The following is a 17,958-nucleotide window of genomic DNA, read 5'->3' as shown; positions in this document are numbered from 1 at the left end:
CCATGAAAGTTGTCTTTGTATGCGTGGATGTACGGCTTGTACTGTTTTGTTTTTATTTATTCTGCATTCTTTATTATAATGTTCTTTCCTTTTTTCCAGACCAGAAAGATTGTTATTGAGCTTTCCACAAAGCTGAAATAACGCTGTGTGTTAAAAAAATGTTAACAATTTGAAGAAGTTATAAAAATTTATAAGTTGACTGAATACTTTGGAAATTTCTGCATATTTTAATATAAATAGGTAATGCAAATGTTTGTTCTTTGCATTTAGAGGTGGGTCTCTGTTTTCTAAAGGTCTTGTATATAAATTTGATTCTTACAATTACATTAGAACAAAACAAGTATTTTTTCAGGTTGCATAATAGGAAAAAATGTATTTGCAAAAGACACAAAACATACATGGTTATCTCTGAATGTCATATAGCCACGAAATTTAACATAAATAGTATCAGTTGTTTGAATGACTTCATTACATGAAGTTAGGGGACTGCATGTTGCAGTCAGCTGAGGTCCTTCCATTCAGTTCCATGTGTCCTGGGTTGGCCCACAAAGAGAAAGACTGTGCTGCATCTAGCTGAGAAATAAGAGGAAAGGAAATTTTTATAGTTATCTTGAAGTTCCAGATTGCGCTGGTAGAACTTGCATAGAAATTCAGTTACGGAAAATCAAAGATGTAGGAGTTATGTTAGATGAATTTTGTGTAGCAGTGAGCTCAAGCTTTATTCATAACTGAAATAATGAAATAGAATAAGAGGGTCCAAAAGAAATAAAGGAGGAGTAGAAATTGGTGAAAGGAAAAGGGTGAGTGATAGATCACAGGGAGGTGAGCAAGGGCCTAAATGATAAGACAGGTTTAACAAAGATTACTCCAAATGTAAACAAGTCAAATGTTACGATCCACTGGAGATGCTCTCTGGGAGAATATCTGAAAAGAAAGATATCATGCTGCTTGTTTTGGTGTTTATTTTTTATTTGGGAGGGGATGGGGGAGCAGTGTGAGTTTTGGGTAGTGTGCAGAAGGGGTTTAAGATTTGCTGAATGAGAATGGATGTCTGTTTCTCCACAGCCATTGCAGCCACTGGGAATGGACCTGGAGGGCTGTAGCTTTAGTGGGGGCCCCTGGACTGCATGCTGCGTGCAGTTGGCATTCTTCACCTGTGCTTCTGAGGTACCTCTTCCAGTTCTGTTTTGTCCAAAAGGAAAACAGGCTGCGCAACTGGGGCCTGCTCTGTGATGCAAAGTGCAGCATGGTAAGTGGGGCAGTTGAGGGGCTGTCTTCAAAAGCATGCTCCAGCTCTGAACATGAACACACCCTGTGAAACTTGAGGGCAGGAGTGGTGACAGGGCTGGGGATACTCAGAATCCACTAGTCCGTGCTACAGGCGCTGGCAGAGTGTAGAGCTGAGAGCAGTGACAGCCATAGGGAATACAGCAGGTGAAGAGATCGCAGTGATCAGTACTGCAGGGTGATCACTCTGGGAAAGAGGAAGGGAGAATGATTGATGCAAATCTGAGTAGGTGTGTTAGGAATAAAATAAAAAAGATACCAACCCCTTAACACACATCTTAGAAGAAGGATTTGGGGGTGGTTTTATCTGATGAAACAATGGTGTCCAGTGAGCACATTCACACCAGAAGGGAAAAAAAAAAAAAACTTTTTAGATTTAGGCAAGGTAACAGTAAAGTTAGCTAAAGTTCTGCAGTGTCTGTCGTAGACTCAGGATAATGAATTGCTCAGGAAAGTTGGTGCCTGCCCTAAGGTTACCGTAATTCAGTACTTCAGTACGGATTCTGTCCTGTCATATTGGTCATGAAATTTTGAAGGGACTAGCTGCATGTTGCAACATCAGCACCATTAAAAAATGTGCCAAACTAACACACAACAGTCCCAGGTTTGGGATGTGCTGTTTTTATAGATCTTTTTCTCAAGACATCCTGTCATGTACTTTGGTGAGTTGAAAGGCTTCGTTGGTCATTGTGACCAGTGCAATGAAATATCATTGCTGCTAGCTGGTGGTTTGCTCTGTAGTAAGCTGCTTCTAATTTTCAAAGGCTGCTTTCCAAATGGCTATCACTATGGTAAATGAATCCAATCACTATGGTAAATGAATCTTTTTAAGCCTATACTCACAAAACTAAATTCAGTTCAGTAAACGGTTGATTCTTGAGTCTTTTATGAGCACTTCTCACTGTAACATTATCTTGGATCATTAATTTTGAGTATTAAAAATGAATGATTGGTAATGGGGAGTTATCAAAGACTCATTTCCATGTTCCCTGTCAGTATGCCACTTCATACTGTGTTTATTCTCACAGAGCCTGTCATACAGAAGTACCATTTTACAGAGCACAGACACAGAGAGAATTAATGATGTGCATAAGTCTGCGTAAGGAAATATGTTACAGAACTGATCTTGGGTTTTCTCAGCTTCTGATGTTTAGCCACTGGACTGGCTCTCCTCGTGCTCCGCAGCACAGTTACATTCCTTTCTCGCTGTGGCTCTTGGTCATCCCATCCAGCACAGCCAAGGAGGCTGCCACAGATAACAGCGATCAGGTGAGTCTGAAGGTGACAGGATTATATCAGATAATGTAATGAATAGCTGAGACAAATAAATGTGTTATGTACCAAAGTATAACGTGTTTATGTATGCCAGTGCTTTGAAAACACTGTTAAAAAGAGCTATTATTCTTGCTTGAAGCAATAGGCATGTACAACAGTTTGGCTTCTGAACTTTGCTAAAATTATTTGCTAATAAGATTTTGGCTTATGAAAGATGATGAAATGCACAAGCAGAACACAAATATCTTTACTAGATCTTGTAAGCAATTGTGAAGATAATTTTTAACAATGTTAGGATTTTCCAGGCCTCTTTCAAAATGACTGTGCTGCCTTGCTAAATACGCTGATTGCTGTGTGCCTTTGTCTAAGAACAGTTGGCCTTAATTGCTTCTGAGCAATATTTCCTTGGAAGCTCTCAGATAAAAGGCAGCACAGAGAAATCTGGAAGAATCTCTACTTAGAAACTGGCCATGTTCAATCTGTAAAGTATGTAGATTTTTTTTTTTCCTGGGGAAAGGCAGAAGAGGGCAATAGGTGCAGGATGTGGAGGGAAGAAGCAGTGCCATGACCCTGTAGCATTGCTGCATGTTGAGTCACAGAGTGACATTTAAACAATTCTCATTGCACCCAATATGAAAAACTATGATGCATGTCAAATTGCTGGTCGTCCTAGAGAAAGATTAGGAGAAAAAAGGTCAAGGCACCAAATCCATAGGTAGCCTTTCCCATGCTTCCAATGTTGGGGGAGCTTACCAGCAAAACCTCAAGCCAAATGGTTCTTTAATGCCTTTTCTTTTTCTTTTTTTTGAGGGAATGAATGGCTCCGGACTTTCCATCTTTAGAGCTGGTGGTTTCCATACCACAGTGATTCAGCCAGCATGAACTCTTGACCAAATCCCATTTTGTTTCCTGGTTTTATTTTTCTAAAATATTTTACATTTAGCAGGGCATAAAGGCCTCCCTAGTATGTGATGGAGTAAGAAGGAGATCTGTGCTCTTTTTACTGGTTAGCTTTCTCAGAGGATGGTTCTCTGTGCTTCTGAAAACATTGCAACTGAAGCAATTAAAAAGAATCACTGAATTTTGACTAAAACTAAGACTAAATCCTTATGTGGTCTTGGCTTTTTGATCATGTGTGTTTATGTGGAATTCCCTTTGAGGTTTAATAAGAGGTCTGATTTTTATTTGAGGAATATGCCCTGCCTGAAATGTTCTAAGGTTTAATCAGTGTGTTATTACATAGGAAGCTCATATACATTTGTTTAGTTGCTAGATAAATAGATTAGTGTTGATGACAATTTCAGAGGATAATAGGTTGTTAAATTAATGTGGACGGCCTTGTTGCTTTGCCTTGTTGGATGTTTTCTGATGACTGAATTCTCTGGGGCACCCTTTTTAAGGACTATGCTGGTGGTTATCCCAGTTACTATGTAAGTTGTAGGTTCAGTAAGGACCTAGAGTAGCTTGGCTCTGGGGTGAGAGAGAGATGCCAGACAGGAAATCTATAGCCTTGGAAAGCTACAAATAAAAGAAATTATGCTCTGAAAGTTAAAAACATAAAATGTTCTTTCAAAAGTTAATACATTTATATAGATACATTATCCCAAATGGTACATCATGAGTATTAAAATACTGCTATAATAGTTTTGAGACCTAAGATGCAAACAGATTACAGTTCACCTTTGTGAAAACACAGCATTATTTCCTTCAGTTCCTTCATTATTTCCTTCCCTGCATCCTCTTGTTATTCAACAGACAAGAATATAGGTATGTCCAGGTTTGTTTCAGAGGCCCCTTTGTGCGTTGACCCCCATTGTCTGCTTTGTTTTTCACACTACTCTCCCATCTCTATATATATTTTTCCCCATTCTCCAGTAATTCATTGTCTGTCTCTGATTCTACATGGCTGCCTTTGGCTGTGGGCTGAGACAAGCTAGTTGAGTGAGGCTATCCTTCTTTTCAAATGTCAGTACTTTTTGAATGGTACAGGTCATCTAAAATGACGTGTATGATATGTATAGATGTATGAGTTTGCTAATAACATTGCTGCTGATTAACAAATAGGTCACAAAAGTGTCCGTACTAAGGTTGTCTTCTCAGTGAAAATTCAGCTTTTTTTTTAGTGGATGTGCACTGAGACAAGGTTTTGTAACATAATCATGTAGGGTTGGGTTTTTTGTTTTTTTGTTTGTTTGTTTGTTTTTACCTTCTAGCACAGTCTTTGAATAGAGAAATCAGTAGGGAGCTGGTACAGCCATTGCTGCTTGTGTTGTGACTTGAAATGTGGCTCTGTATCCACCTCCACATGGCACTGAATATCGTGTCATCTTGGCCTTGGATGAGTCTATGTCTAGTCACATTGCACATATTGCATGTGTAGCCCGTAGGGGAGCAGGTAAACATCCTTGCAGCTGTGGCTTTGGAATCATTGATAATAGATTGCATTGCTGAAGTCAGTGATATACAATCAAATTAACATCTGTAATTACCTGTGAAACCTCAGAATTTCACATTCCAAAATGTGAAGGACAACCACCTTTCTGCACATCATTTTCAAGTGCGGCTGGTCCAGTGTGAGTATCTTGTCCTGGAGTGGGAAGCAAGTGCTATACCATACGTGGATGAAACGGTTCAGTTTTTGACCTTATGGTATCCCATAAATTTTCCATAAAATCCCGTGAGTCCTCTTAATACTCTCAAAATGCTATACAATGTTCTGTTGTAAAGTGAGGATCAGTTTATTCTTGGTAAGAAATGTGTAAGTTTTTATGTTCATGTTTTGTGATTTGCAAGTTATAAAGTATCATCTGCTTTGTTCTTCTGAAAAAAAATGTTTAGCAGCAAGATGCTATTCTCAAAACTTTGATAGTTTGCATGGGAATTACTAGCTTCTTGCAGACTACTCCTGAGGGATTTTTCAGTTATCTTAGGCAAAACAAATGATTTAATTATTTTCATCAGACTTGAATCTTTAGCATATTCCTCCCTTTGAATGTGAAGCCTTATATAGCCTTGATTTTCTTCCTGAACAGGGTAAGATGGAAAAGAAAGAGAAATTATTTCAGCTAAGTGAATAATTCACACACAAGAATTTTTCCAGAGTACCTAACCTTCTCTGTTTGCATCATATTGATGATGTGCTTGCTGTTCTCTGATATTTATGTACCTTTCATATTATTATTAAAAACAAAACAAAAAAAACGCTGTGAAACACTGTTCTGTGAGCCATTGTTGGCTTGATGGGGTTTGGCTGCTCTTGGTGTTTTTTGTTTGCATGAAAGCCTGAACACTTCCAAAACAAACGCTCCTGAGAGAATGTAAACTTCACTTTCCCTGAAGACCGTTCTGTGAAGCTCAGATGCTGGCTTCTTTTAAGTACTTTTGCTGTTAAAACTGAGTTACACAAATGTTTGTGGATGGTACACAGAAAAGGTGCGCACAGAATACTTAAGGTAATGAAATGCAGGAAAAGGTCTGCAGCACAGACTTTGGCTCTTAAAGTGTGTCAAGCTCTTTCTGTACCTGGAGATTCTTATTGTGTAGGATCTTCATACACATCAGAGATGAAACTTTTACTTAGTCAAGTGCTGGAAGAGTCACTGGTTTACAATCTGCATCTCTCAGATAGCTTTTTCAGTCTTGTACCTGCTAGAAAGATGTTTGTGTTCTTCAGACTGCTGCTACCTGCTGGAGCTGATAAGGACGGTGTGGGATACTGTACTGTATGTGACGGCTGTTCACTGCAGCTGGTTCCTTCTGCTGCTATCAAAAGGTGGCTAGTACCTTTTTGCTTCCCTCATTGATCTAAAAGCTCAGACTTCAAAGCATTAACTGAATTTCTTCTTCATGCATTGCGAAGTCAGGGGTTGCATTGAAGTGAGTGTGTTCAGTGCTGCTCATGAGAAATCTGGCATTTGTACCAGAGACAGCACGTTACTAAATTGTCTTCTTGAAAAGGATCCTTCAGGATATGGTACTGTCATCGCCTGTTAGCAGTACAGCCACAGGTGGGGCTTAGTTGTCACTGGTGCAGTGAGTGCCTGAGCCAGCAGGGCAGAACAGCACAGGCAGCAGTTAAAGCAGTACAAGGCCCCAGATTAGCCGAGGCTTAAATGCTTTGCTCTATTACGGCATCACTGCGGCTCCCAGGGAAACAGCCCAGACTTCATGTGGTGCAGCCTGTGTTGATGGCCAAACCACCCAGCCTGAGGACTGTGGTGAAGCTGTGGCCATACTAACTGCATCCTCTGCCTCCTGCTGAAGGCCTCGGGCCTCCCATTCAGCAGCATGTAGAAATATCTTACAATCAAAAAAGTGTGAGTAATCTCGCACAGCTTCATGGCACTTGTCTGCATAGATTTAACCTTGTGGTTCTGAAGGTGGCTTCAGAGGGCGTCCAGTCGCCCAAGGGTTCGGTGCCTTGCAGCCTTTGAGGAATGGGTGAGGTGTGAATGGGCAGGACATGACTGGGTTGGGTCAGAGGCGAGGAACTGGTAGGAGAAGCCACCTTTGTACCAGGACCATTTTACCATTCCCCTGAGGGTCAGGGGAAAGTAGGTAAGGAAGACCTGGACCTCTAGATGTGGAACTAGAGTGGGGAAGGGAAGAGCCAGACAGGAAGGTACAGTAATCTGGCATGAAGCTGGATAAGGGCAGGAGGATTGAAGGTAGTGTCTTAGAGTGGAGGGATGCTGAGAGATGATGGGAGTGGGGCTTGGGAGTGAATGGAAGAAAGAAGGACACCATGTACTTGCAGAAGTACAGTATATGCTATCTGGTACTCACTTGTGCCTGCAATAGAGAGATCCTGTGTGGGTCTGCAGTTTTGAAAACATTTATTTATTTTGTCTGCCTCCATGATTAGGAGGCCAATTTAGGGCTTATCTACTTGGGGAAATCCCTGCAAAATAGGCTAGGGTATGAATTTACAGCCTACTTAAAGACCCATCAGAAAACGCAGTGTAAATTCACACTTCAGCTTACTTCACAGGAACTCCCCCGCAGAAACAAACCCTCAGAGTCACCTCTGTACCTCAGTCTGGTGCTAAAAGTGAGTGGAATCTTCTCAAAGTGTGGGCCTCCAATTCCTTTTTTATAGCTGGGTTTTTCTGTCTCTTGGGTTTTTCTGCAGCCAGTGTAAATCACTGTAGCTTTGCTGAGGTTGGAGAGCTGGGCCACTTCACAGTGCTCAGGATCTGACCCTTTACCTCAAGTAACCTTTTATTATCAATTGGCTGGAGGATATTTTCCTTTTTACTGGCTTCATTATTAAGTTGTTCATTCACTCCCACCACTGCTGATGTCTTTTTTTTTTCTTTCTTTTTTTTTTTTTTTCTGTGAATTTTGTGTTGTGTTTTTCCTCCCATGTAATTTCCTAGTAGTGAACTAGTGACAGAGTGGGCTGCTGGTATTTCATCTTGTGGCTGGAGAGGTCAGGCTGCTTCTGATACAGACAAACACTCCATTACAGTAAACTCACAGAAAGTTTCCTTTTCAACCTGAAAGGAGAAGGAAACAAACTCCACCAATGGGCTTTCAAGAATTATTTCTGTGAGCTGAACTAACACTAAATGCCAGTTTGGTAATATTCTGCATAGAGAAGGAAAAAAAGAGAAGACATTGTATTTCTTCTTTCTCTCTTCCTTAGCAGATTTGACTTGAGTTTTGGGTTAGATTAGATTGTAATCCTGCAGTGAAAACACCAAACATTTGCACTGTGCATTATTGAAATTGATCATTGCTGATGTCTAGATAAAAGAGCAAAAAGGTCTAAACCTTCAAAGTTACTTGTCTGCTTCTGGTATTTAGGAAAACTTGCTTCTCGTCAGGAAGAACTCAGTGATGAGGCAGATACATAGTGCAGAGATAAAGGATCTCAGCTCTGAAGGATCGCATCAGAGCAAATACTCCCTGCTTTGCCTCTCCAAAGCTCTGAGCCAAACCTGTACGTAGTAAGGTACATGAAAAGCTGATGGGATGCTTTTATTCCCTCCTCTTTTGCTTATTGTTTTTCAGTGTTTACAAAAGCATACCTGGTTGCCCAATTTGACTGTAACAGCAGTCCATGGCATTGAAACCCTTCTGGCAGATTGCTGCTCTATGATATGGTGCCCTCTGTGGAAATTCAGTCCTGCACGCAGCCACAGTGTGTCTGGAAATCCCTCTGTGTTGGGCCTTCTTTGTTCATTGGGGAGTTCTGCACAAGTGATTTTTAGGTTATTTTTTCATTCGAGTATATGTCCAGTGAAAACCATTTTCACCAGTAAACTGAAGTCAGGATTTCTCTAGAGATGCCATGTTGAACTACTACTGTGCTATTACTGTATTGAGTTTTATGTTTGTTTGTTTGTTTTTCTCCATATTTCTTGGAGTTCAAGGATTGCAAATATATTTAAAAAAATGAAATTTCATACACTGTAAAATTCTAATACCCACAATAACCACCAAGTCCTGTGGATTCATACTATCTATTACTCATTCTTCTCTTGAATGACATGTTTCTATTCATTGGAGTAATGTAATTTCTATAGAGAACATTATCAAACTAACACACATGTAATCACCACTATCCTAGTACTAATGCATGTCACATGTTTAATGAATGCTATTTGGCCTTTGACTGTTCTTTGTGGGGTCTGTTAAGCATCCATCTCATTCTTTATATGTCAGTAGTCCAGATAATTCAAAAGGTTAAGTGTAATTAGCAGGCATTGGTAGCAGTAGTACTGTTCTTTTGAGTTACATATAGATAGTTGTTTGCATGCTTGGTGCCAGCTGCTTGAAAGGTGAGGTTTATTATCTGGTTAAAAAGAACTAAAATGTAACTGTCCATCTCTACAAGATAATGAAACATTCTTTGCTGCAGTCTACAGCAAGTGTAAAAAACACTGTCCCTGTCTACTTTATGGCAATTTGATTTAAATATATTAGACTGCTCCAGGGTATACAGAGGAGTCTAATCTGGTATCTGTGGTGCAGTTGCATGTACCCAATATTGCAGTGTTCTCTGTGTATGGAATAATTTGACATGTAAAATGTGCTCCCTGCTTCTCAGGGGAGAGACAAATGTAACAGCGTATTGTCTTACTGTTAGCTGCTTGGACTTAGCTGAAATCCCTGTTATTACAAAGACATGAATAAAATTAATCTAAGCGTAGAAGGAATAGGAGCTGCAAGATAATAAATATTTATGTCCCAAACTTGACATGGTATCATAAATCAATAAATTTTAAAGAGATTTAATTCTTCTTTGTGCCTAATTACTTGACCTGTGGCACCAGTTTGCTTCGATTTGTTTTTGTGGTAACTTGTGTAATCTTATGCTTCCTCTTTCTACAGAAAATTTAGTATTGTTTGCTGATTTCCTCTTTAAATGCACTCAAAATTCCCTGTTTGCTAAATTAAGAAACCAGTAACGTGGAATGAAAAAGACACACCACATTTCATTGCCTAAGCTGTGATTTGTGGACTTTGACATGTGTTGTCAATTATTAAAATCTGTGATTATGCCAAATAAGTAATGTTTTATTTTCCCTACCATTCTGGTACTACACTTACATAGTTTTGCATATTAAAAAGCTGGTTAAAAAGTAATTACAAATTTGGTTAATTTAAATGTGGGATCATATTATCAATCGAAAAATTTTATTGGAAAGAAAACTTTGTAGTTGAAGCTGGTCTGTACCTTGAATGAATATTGCAAGGTCCAATGTGGACCAAGCGAAAAGAAAGTCAGTTGATGTGTGCACACATTTGTCCTAGGTGTAAGTTACAAACATTGCATGCACCTGGCATTCTTCTCCCATCTTTCACACACTGACTTTTACTATTTATGTAATACTTGTAGGGAAGAGACTGTCCTCTTGCTGCTCTTGCTCTGTGGTGTATCTATCTGTAGACAGCCTGGCTAATTTATAAGTCCTGGAATCAGGATCCTACAAGGAGTTGTACAGGATAAACCACTGTAAGTAGTGCTCTCAAAGTATTCACTTTATGTTACATAATAAGCATTTTTCAGTTGGTGGCATACACTTGAATGTGGCTGACCTTCTTGTAAAAGCTGTTTGGTGAGGGATATTCTCCTAAGCATGGGGAGCCTAGTGGAGCAGCCAGTGCCTGGCTGCCTGGCGCTGATCTGACTCAAATGGAAACACTTTTTCTTTCCAACTGTAGCTGAGGGAGGCATTTACTGTTCTGCTTCAGCCACAGGGTAGGTATGAGCCCATCCAGATTGGTATCTCACTGCCATTGCAGTGTCCATGCCAACTGTATGTTTAAAGACATCCTGGTCGCTCTGGTCAAAATTCCCATTTAAAAAGAATAGTTAGAATTGTTTCAGAGGGAGAACAATCCACAAGTCAGTGATCAACAAAGTGTTAAATGAAGAGTGATGTGTGTCTCTTGCAGTCTTCAGACCTACAGTAAGCCTTTTCAGAGGCTGACTGTGCCATATTTCATCTAGCTACCTGCTTTGTGTGTTCGGAATGAAAATGCACAAAATCCCATTCCCTCCAAGGAGATAAAGGGCCATGTCACACCACACAGCTGGGTGTTTCAGAGCCAGTCAAACTTGATCCAGTCCCTGGGCCTGTTTCACTGTGGCTTGAACTGCCCTTCTCATGGGCACGGCAGAAACCCTCAGTGCAAAATGGGCAAGACCACTGGAGCACAAGGTCACTGTGTGCAAATCTTGTACCTCTGCAGGACATTGTGGCTCTCTTGGGTCATTTCAGCTTCCTGACAGTGCTGCTATTGCTGAGAGAACATCAGCAGCCTCTCTTTTGTTCTGTGCCCCTTCCAAGAATTCTGAAGCCAGCAGAAGGGAGTCTGGCTGCTTTGACACTGGCGGAGCTGCGTTCTTCCCTGCTACTTCCCCATCTGTGCAGCTTGGGTCCAATCAGACTCTTTACAGAAGGGTAAAAGCACTGCAGAAGCCAAGCCAAGGAAATAAATCAAAGCTACATTGGAAGGACAGGGTTACAGGTGTTATTCTAGACAGAAAATTTCACAAAGCATACCAAGACAACACAGAAGAAATCACTTGGTTTCCAAGCCGTTGGTCCAATGATTCCTTTTCTTCCTCTCTGTTTGAAAATGTACATAGCATGTGACCTGGCAGTTGCCTTTGCATTGGGCATAGATGAGATACACGTTTACACACAGGGAAGCTGTGGCACATTTGAGTATCATGTAGAACAGCTTTTGGCTTTTTGTGTTATTGTCATTAATATCAGTGTTGTTTCATTACTGCTTTTATCTTAGTTTTATACAGTTGTTGTGTCAGGAAGCCACAGTTTGAATTCTTTTTTCATTTGTCTTCACCATTAGACACATTCAAAAGAAGACGACCATCCCGATAGGATATATCTCATCCTACTTGAGCTGTCAGAAGGCTAGCGATCCAGTCCAAGCGAAGTGTATGGGCTCTCTCTTTCCCTCATCAGTAAACAAGGATTCATCAGGTGCATAAGGCAGTGAATCATCTAGTGATACTGTCCTTCTCCACTGGTGAAGAAGGGAGTGTGGATGACCAGCCTAGGCTACGCATTAACTTTAGGCTAAGACGGACATGCTTTTCTTGCTCAGAGCCAGGGAAGTGTGAGTTTAGTTTCCGATTAGCAAAGTTTAGATGAAAATGAGCATAAAGAGAGCCTGGAGTGTTCGAAGTCTGTAACGGCAGCAATTGTCCACAGACAGATCGATGTCCTGCAGATGCTTAAGTAAAGTGTATATGCCCAAAGCTCCTCTGCCATGTCTTCTCTGAGCATCACTTGCATGATGAGGCATGGACAGAGGTTCTCTTTCACCAAGACTGCACATGCAGCTGTAAGTTCTGGCAGGATGTACTTAGCTAGTGTGGAAATACTTCAGTCTAGTACCACCAGGTGGACTGAGCTTCTGTCAGAAGCCTCACTCCTGGATTCCTTATGCCAGCAGCTTATCTAGGTCAGTTAGAGGCTGGAATTTCTCCTTCCTGAAGCACTTTTCCTTTTGGAAATAAAAGCATACTGGTATGAAGATGCTCTGAAATGAAAGTTTGTTCCCCTTCCTGTGGGTCGTACGTGCACCTTTTAGATCACTGTTGCTTTGTTCATACAAGGTAAAGCAGGGGCTGCATCAGAGCTAAAGAGACCATTTATGCTGCTAGATAGCATGGTGCAAACAGGCATTTGTTGTAAATAAGCACTGAAACATAATTACAAATGTATCTTTACAGTTTATGAAAAATATCTTTTCTCTGGATAAAAGAGAGCTACTGTGAGTCCTCTTCCACCATGATCAAGTTATTTGCAGTGTATAATGTGAAAGACAAGTCTGGAAGTTTTAGATATCATCTTTTGAAGAGAATGAAACTAGATTCAGTACAGCTGTCTATAGTAAGGTAATGTCTAACAACAACTGCAACACAGGTATTATTTCAAGAGTCTTTGTTCCTCACCTTTTTATACATGTATAAATATTGTCTTAGATTATCTGATTTATCTAACTTGTGCTTTAGTTCATTATCTGTAGTGTTGTAATGCAGATCTAAGACTAATTCTGGAGATGATCTGAATTATTTCATAGTTACGAAAAATCCTTGGGAGGTATCTGACTGTTTACAGAGGAGTGTCTTGCTGTACCAAACTCCAGATTTCTCAGCACAGCCAAATCTCCTTTTAGTATATTATAGGTTAATTAGCTCTTCATCTTGAGTCAGAATCTGTTTCTCTGAGGTTGAAGTTAAAAAAAAAAAAAAAAGACAAAATGGGAAATGTAAAGAAGTAACTGTGATCTTTGACACATGGATTTGGTACCATCTGTTAACATGACTTCTAAAGTCAGTATCAAATTTGTTTGTTAGTTGGATTTTCATGCTGTGGATAACATCTCCCTTCGTTGTGAAGCTGTCAGATGTATCTCCCTTGAGAAAGCCTCCCTGCCAGTCAAATATCTGCAGCAAAATCCTCTCCTGCTCAGAACTGCCATGCTTCCAGAAAGCAGTGACACTGTGTATTCCAGCTGAGAATCTATCCCAGGAAATCCTTCAAGGGCAGGCTCTGACTGGGCAGCGAACCAAATGTCACCCCAGAGGAGCAACTGCCATGAAAACACTTACTGGTGTTTCCCCAGATGTGTTGGAGGCATGTTGTTTTCCCAAGCCACAGAATAGAACATTGCTATTTTGTTCTGCAGAGTATTACTTTGCCATTAATTTCATCTGTTTTCCCCTCTATCAGAAGTGTTGATGTTTTTGAATTTTCATCTTCTTTTTCACTGCTTGTGTCTTCCAAAAGCAAAGTGTTGGAAGGGACTTCACAAGCTTATCTATCCAGAGCTGGCCAACCTGTGCCTTGGAGATGTGTGCAGCTGTTGAGCATTATTCCAAGGGTGTCTCTCACATTGGATTGGGACAGTATCATGTACAAAGGTGTTTGTCCTTACCAGAGCTGCTAGGTTGTCTGGTCTCCTAGCTGTGGGTGGCAGTGAGCTAGCAAGGATTGCTACACCAGCAGCTCTGAGATGCTCAAACCATCTTGCTGAGGAGAAACGGGGTGTGGTCAGTCTCTCCAGCCTATCAATTTCTCCTGGATTTCCTGTACCCTTCAGCTCACTGACATACATGGTACATAACTCATTGATCTCAGCAGTGTAAAGACTCTGTGGTTTGTTAAACTGGCCACTCCAGCACAGTCTGTTTCTCTGGATCTGCTCTTAACGACCTCCACTCTGAACCCTCTGCAGTTAACCACTCCTGATGCTTCACTATCAATTTTTTTGAAGATTTTTTCTTGTGTATGTGCTTTCACACATCAGGTATCAGTTCTTTTCTTGTTGCTCCCATTGGTGTGTGGAGACTTGTCACCATATACCACAACACTATCCTCTGTCTCAGCTGCAGAGGCTGATGGCATCAGGCTGTATATATTCTTACTGTATAGCATTTTCTAGTCCTATTTCCTTTCTTGGTCACACAAGGACAGGAGAAGGAGTTTGGAGGAATTAAATGAGATCAAAATTTCTCTTTTGAAAACTGTACAGAGAGTAACCACCACTCTCCTAGAAGAGGAGCAGAAAATAGCAGCTTGCGTCACTTTGTATGATGATGACTGCAATAAGAATGGGAAATAGTACACTTCCCTCATGTCTTTTGCAGCCTCTGGAGTTGATGAATGATAATTTTGGTTCCTTCTCAGATTGAGGAGTGGATGACTAATGTCGTTGTGACTGGTGCCATCTAATTGGCTCAAAAGAATCTTCTGGTTCTCATGATTGGCATCACTTCCATCATGTGCAAGCCATTGGAGAGCAAAGACCATCTTTTGAACTGTCATGGTATGAACAAGATGTAAAAGTATTGAGTTCCTGAAGCAATTCAATGTATATGAAGTATGTCTGAATCAGTACTCTGATCTTCCTGTGCAGCAACTCATGATGACTGATCTATTTCTACAGTTGCTAATTTTATTACGTTAAAAAACACTTGGTGTTAAAGTGACTTTTATGCAAAGTTTATATGAAGTTGTGATTTAAGAAGGACTCACCAGGAAGGTATAACTGAAATATTTTGCTTTGAGTCAGTTTGATCCATTTCAAAACAGTTTGTTGAGCTAGATTGCACTTATTGCTTAATATTAACCCTAAGCCATTTGCCTGAACTGCTGTGGTATTTCTGGGACAGGTGACATTGTATCCTGATTATTTCTTACAGCCACCCCCAGCTCTCCATTGCCTAACCGAGGGTGCATTGCAATTGCTGTTCTTACCTACTGTAGTGGTGGATCATGGGAAAAAGCTTGCTCAGAGAGCCTCATTCTGGATGGGTAAGACAATCTGTTTGTCAAATTGGGTCAAAAAAATATTTTGCTTTGGGTCAACTCATTGAAATTAAATATTTCAATTCAGAAATACCAAAACATTTAATTTTTCATCAAAACTGTGGAAGTAAAATATTTGGCACTTGCTAATGTCAGATTTTGAAGGTAAGGGTGTGAATTTTTCAAGTGATATTGACAGGAGATTCCTCCGTACCACATAACAGCAGATGTTCTTAACACAGGCCTGATGGGGAGAGATGGCACTCAGGTGATGAAGAAATACTCCACATTATTCACCAGCCTAGCGAGAAGGCGGCTTTGTGCTCATTTTGAAAGAGGCCAGTGCAAAAGTTAGCTAGGTAAGTGAAAATTACACGTAGAAGAAAAACATTTGAAAGTCGGCAGAGAGAACACTACAGTAGGATCCTTGGAAGGTTAAGAGGACAATGTGAATACAAACAGGGAAAAAAATGGAAAGGATCTGAGGTTGTAGCATAGAACCAAGTTAAATACTTAATTGGTGTAATAGAAATTTGCTGGGGTAAGTCATAGGGCTGGGGTATTAGCACAACTCATTCTGGAAGGACGGGCTTGGAGAAATTAAGTGTTGGTAGTATAGTTGAAGGTTATCCGTGCTTGTTCTGATGTTGTGGAATAAATGAGGGACAGACTTGTCTAAGTTAAGTTAACTTGTTTAAGTTAGAAAGAGAGGAAGAGCACAGCCTCTGTGATGGGAGGGTGTAGTTTAAGCCACCTCACTGGAAGGAGTGAAAAGAAGTTTTTGAGCAGTTCTTGGAAGTACTTTGTAGCAAAGCCTTGGTGGCAATGGGCACTTTACCTGGATACTGCTTGGAAAGGCAGCATGGCAAAAACCTCAGTGCATCACCATCTCGGAATATGTTGGGGGCAATTCTGTTTCATAGGGTAGAAATTCTTAGAAAGGTATTTTAGTCTTAAGTCTTAGTAAGAAGGATGGCTTGCCTGTGCATCTAAAGAAGGGAATAATAACGAAACTGAAAATCTACTTGAGAGGTTTGGATTCCTGGACAGATAGTGGAACAGACTGTCAGACAGTCTGTACAGAATTAGATTGTAAAGTGATAACAAAATATAATTGTCAAAAGTAATTAATGTTAAACTAATGTAATTTCCCAGTTCATAGGGCAGCTAGCCAAGGATAAAAAGAATGAGCAGTAGATATCATATAGGTATTTTTTTGATCTCGACTTTTGATCTTCATTATATTCTCTGACTAGATTACCAATTGAAATCTGAGTAGTAAGACTGGGTAATTTTACCCAGTCAAAGTTGCCTGGTTGGAAAAATATCCTAACAAGATGATTGGGTAAAAAGACAAGGCTCAAGCATTAGGAAAAATATTCTAATTGTACAAGTAGTAAAACCACAGCACAGATTACTTAGGGTTAAAGTGGAATCTTTTTGACTGAATTTTTAGAAGAAGAAGCATGACAAGTATTTTTCAGAGATGGTCTAAGTTACTTATTCTGCCTTAGAGCAAGGGAAAAAATTGAATAATTGCCCCAAATCTCCTCTGGGGATGGATTTTTAAGCATCTATTAAGTAAGCACTTTGGGGGGATTTTTAAGACCCCTGCTTCTCAGGTGGAGTCAGGGCAAGCATAAGCCCTGAACTATGGAAATTTGCCTCAGGTCAGGTGTTACATGTAAGCGCAGGTTTGGGGTTGTACCCAAGGAAAAGAAATATTCTTTATCTAGTCTGCAGAACTTTAGACAGGGATGCCCAGCTCCCCGGGTTGAAATACTGCACATCAGACCAGCATAAGCATTTCTAGAGGCTGTGGCACACGATCTGCAAGTGTTTTTATACAAACTAATTTTCTTTAAGAGTTATGTTCCAATGGTGAAGAATGAAGAAGGGGCATGTGATGGAAGTGTGCAATGTAAACAGTTCAGGTTGCTCCTAGGAATTGCATGGTTTTAATTGGGTAACAGATCATGAACTATATTTGTACTGATTATTCAGCAGTTTCAAACCCAAAAATATATAAGAAAACCATGCCCTTCTGGAGACAACTGACAAACAGAAAAAGAGCCAAAGTTCGTCAATACGAGTCAGTGCTTCTATGTCCTTCCCAGAGGTACCCATGTACATTTGTTGCTGGCTTCAGCAGGTTTTGTGGTCGGCCTGAAGAGAGTGTTGTCTCGTGGTCCTGCACAGGCCTGACTTTGGTCTCCTGAATTCACTGGCAATTTTAAGCAAGTAGGGAGGAAAGACTGCCTTAACTGAGTAGGTGCTTTAGCCCTCCTCCTCTTTCTCTCTTCTCCTCCCTTCCCTCTCCTTACTTCTCCTTCTGCCCCTGTGGCCAGGGACTTGCTGTCCCTTTTCCTGGATGGTGAACGCCTGGCAAGTGTCACTGCAGAGCCATGTCTTGAGTGACAGCCATAAAACCTCTCACCTTTATTTGTCCACCTCTGCTTTCTTCCAGAGGATCTTGCCCTTGCTACAGGGATGGCTCATTTGCTTGTGAAGCAGGGGGTGACTTGCAAATTATAAAATTGTGACAATCCTATGTAATTTAATATTGAATTATAGAAGTGCCAGTTTAATTGGCTGCATG

At 40.5% G+C, this 17,958-nt stretch overlaps 1 long non-coding RNA gene across 18 annotated transcripts in view; it reads left to right on the top strand.

Moving 5' to 3' along the window:
• LOC121073045 overlaps nucleotides 1-17,958 on the top strand; it is a 77,995-nt gene that overhangs the window by 18,919 nt on the left and 41,118 nt on the right. For 11 of the 18 annotated variants that reach the window (XR_005821484.1, XR_005821495.1, XR_005821491.1 and 8 more), the window contains 9 exons: nucleotides 100-240; nucleotides 1,066-1,249; nucleotides 2,316-2,556; nucleotides 10,409-10,525; nucleotides 11,890-12,023; nucleotides 12,779-12,943; nucleotides 14,739-14,877; nucleotides 15,254-15,365; nucleotides 15,602-15,718. This is a non-coding gene — a long non-coding RNA (uncharacterized LOC121073045). Of the gene's footprint in view, nucleotides 1-99; nucleotides 241-1,065; nucleotides 1,250-2,315; nucleotides 2,557-8,370; nucleotides 8,519-10,408; nucleotides 10,526-11,889; nucleotides 12,024-12,778; nucleotides 12,944-14,698; nucleotides 14,878-15,253; nucleotides 15,366-15,601; nucleotides 15,719-17,958 lie in introns of all 18 variants that reach the window. The other 7 variants (XR_005821480.1, XR_005821485.1, XR_005821493.1 and 4 more) reach the window with 7 other exon arrangements.

This window comes from Cygnus olor, chromosome 7 (genome assembly GCF_009769625.2).
Source record: "Cygnus olor isolate bCygOlo1 chromosome 7, bCygOlo1.pri.v2, whole genome shotgun sequence".
NCBI lineage: Eukaryota > Metazoa > Chordata > Aves > Anseriformes > Anatidae > Cygnus > Cygnus olor.
Note: the sequence above shows the minus strand (reverse complement) of the source record. Positions and strands in the feature narration are given on the sequence as shown.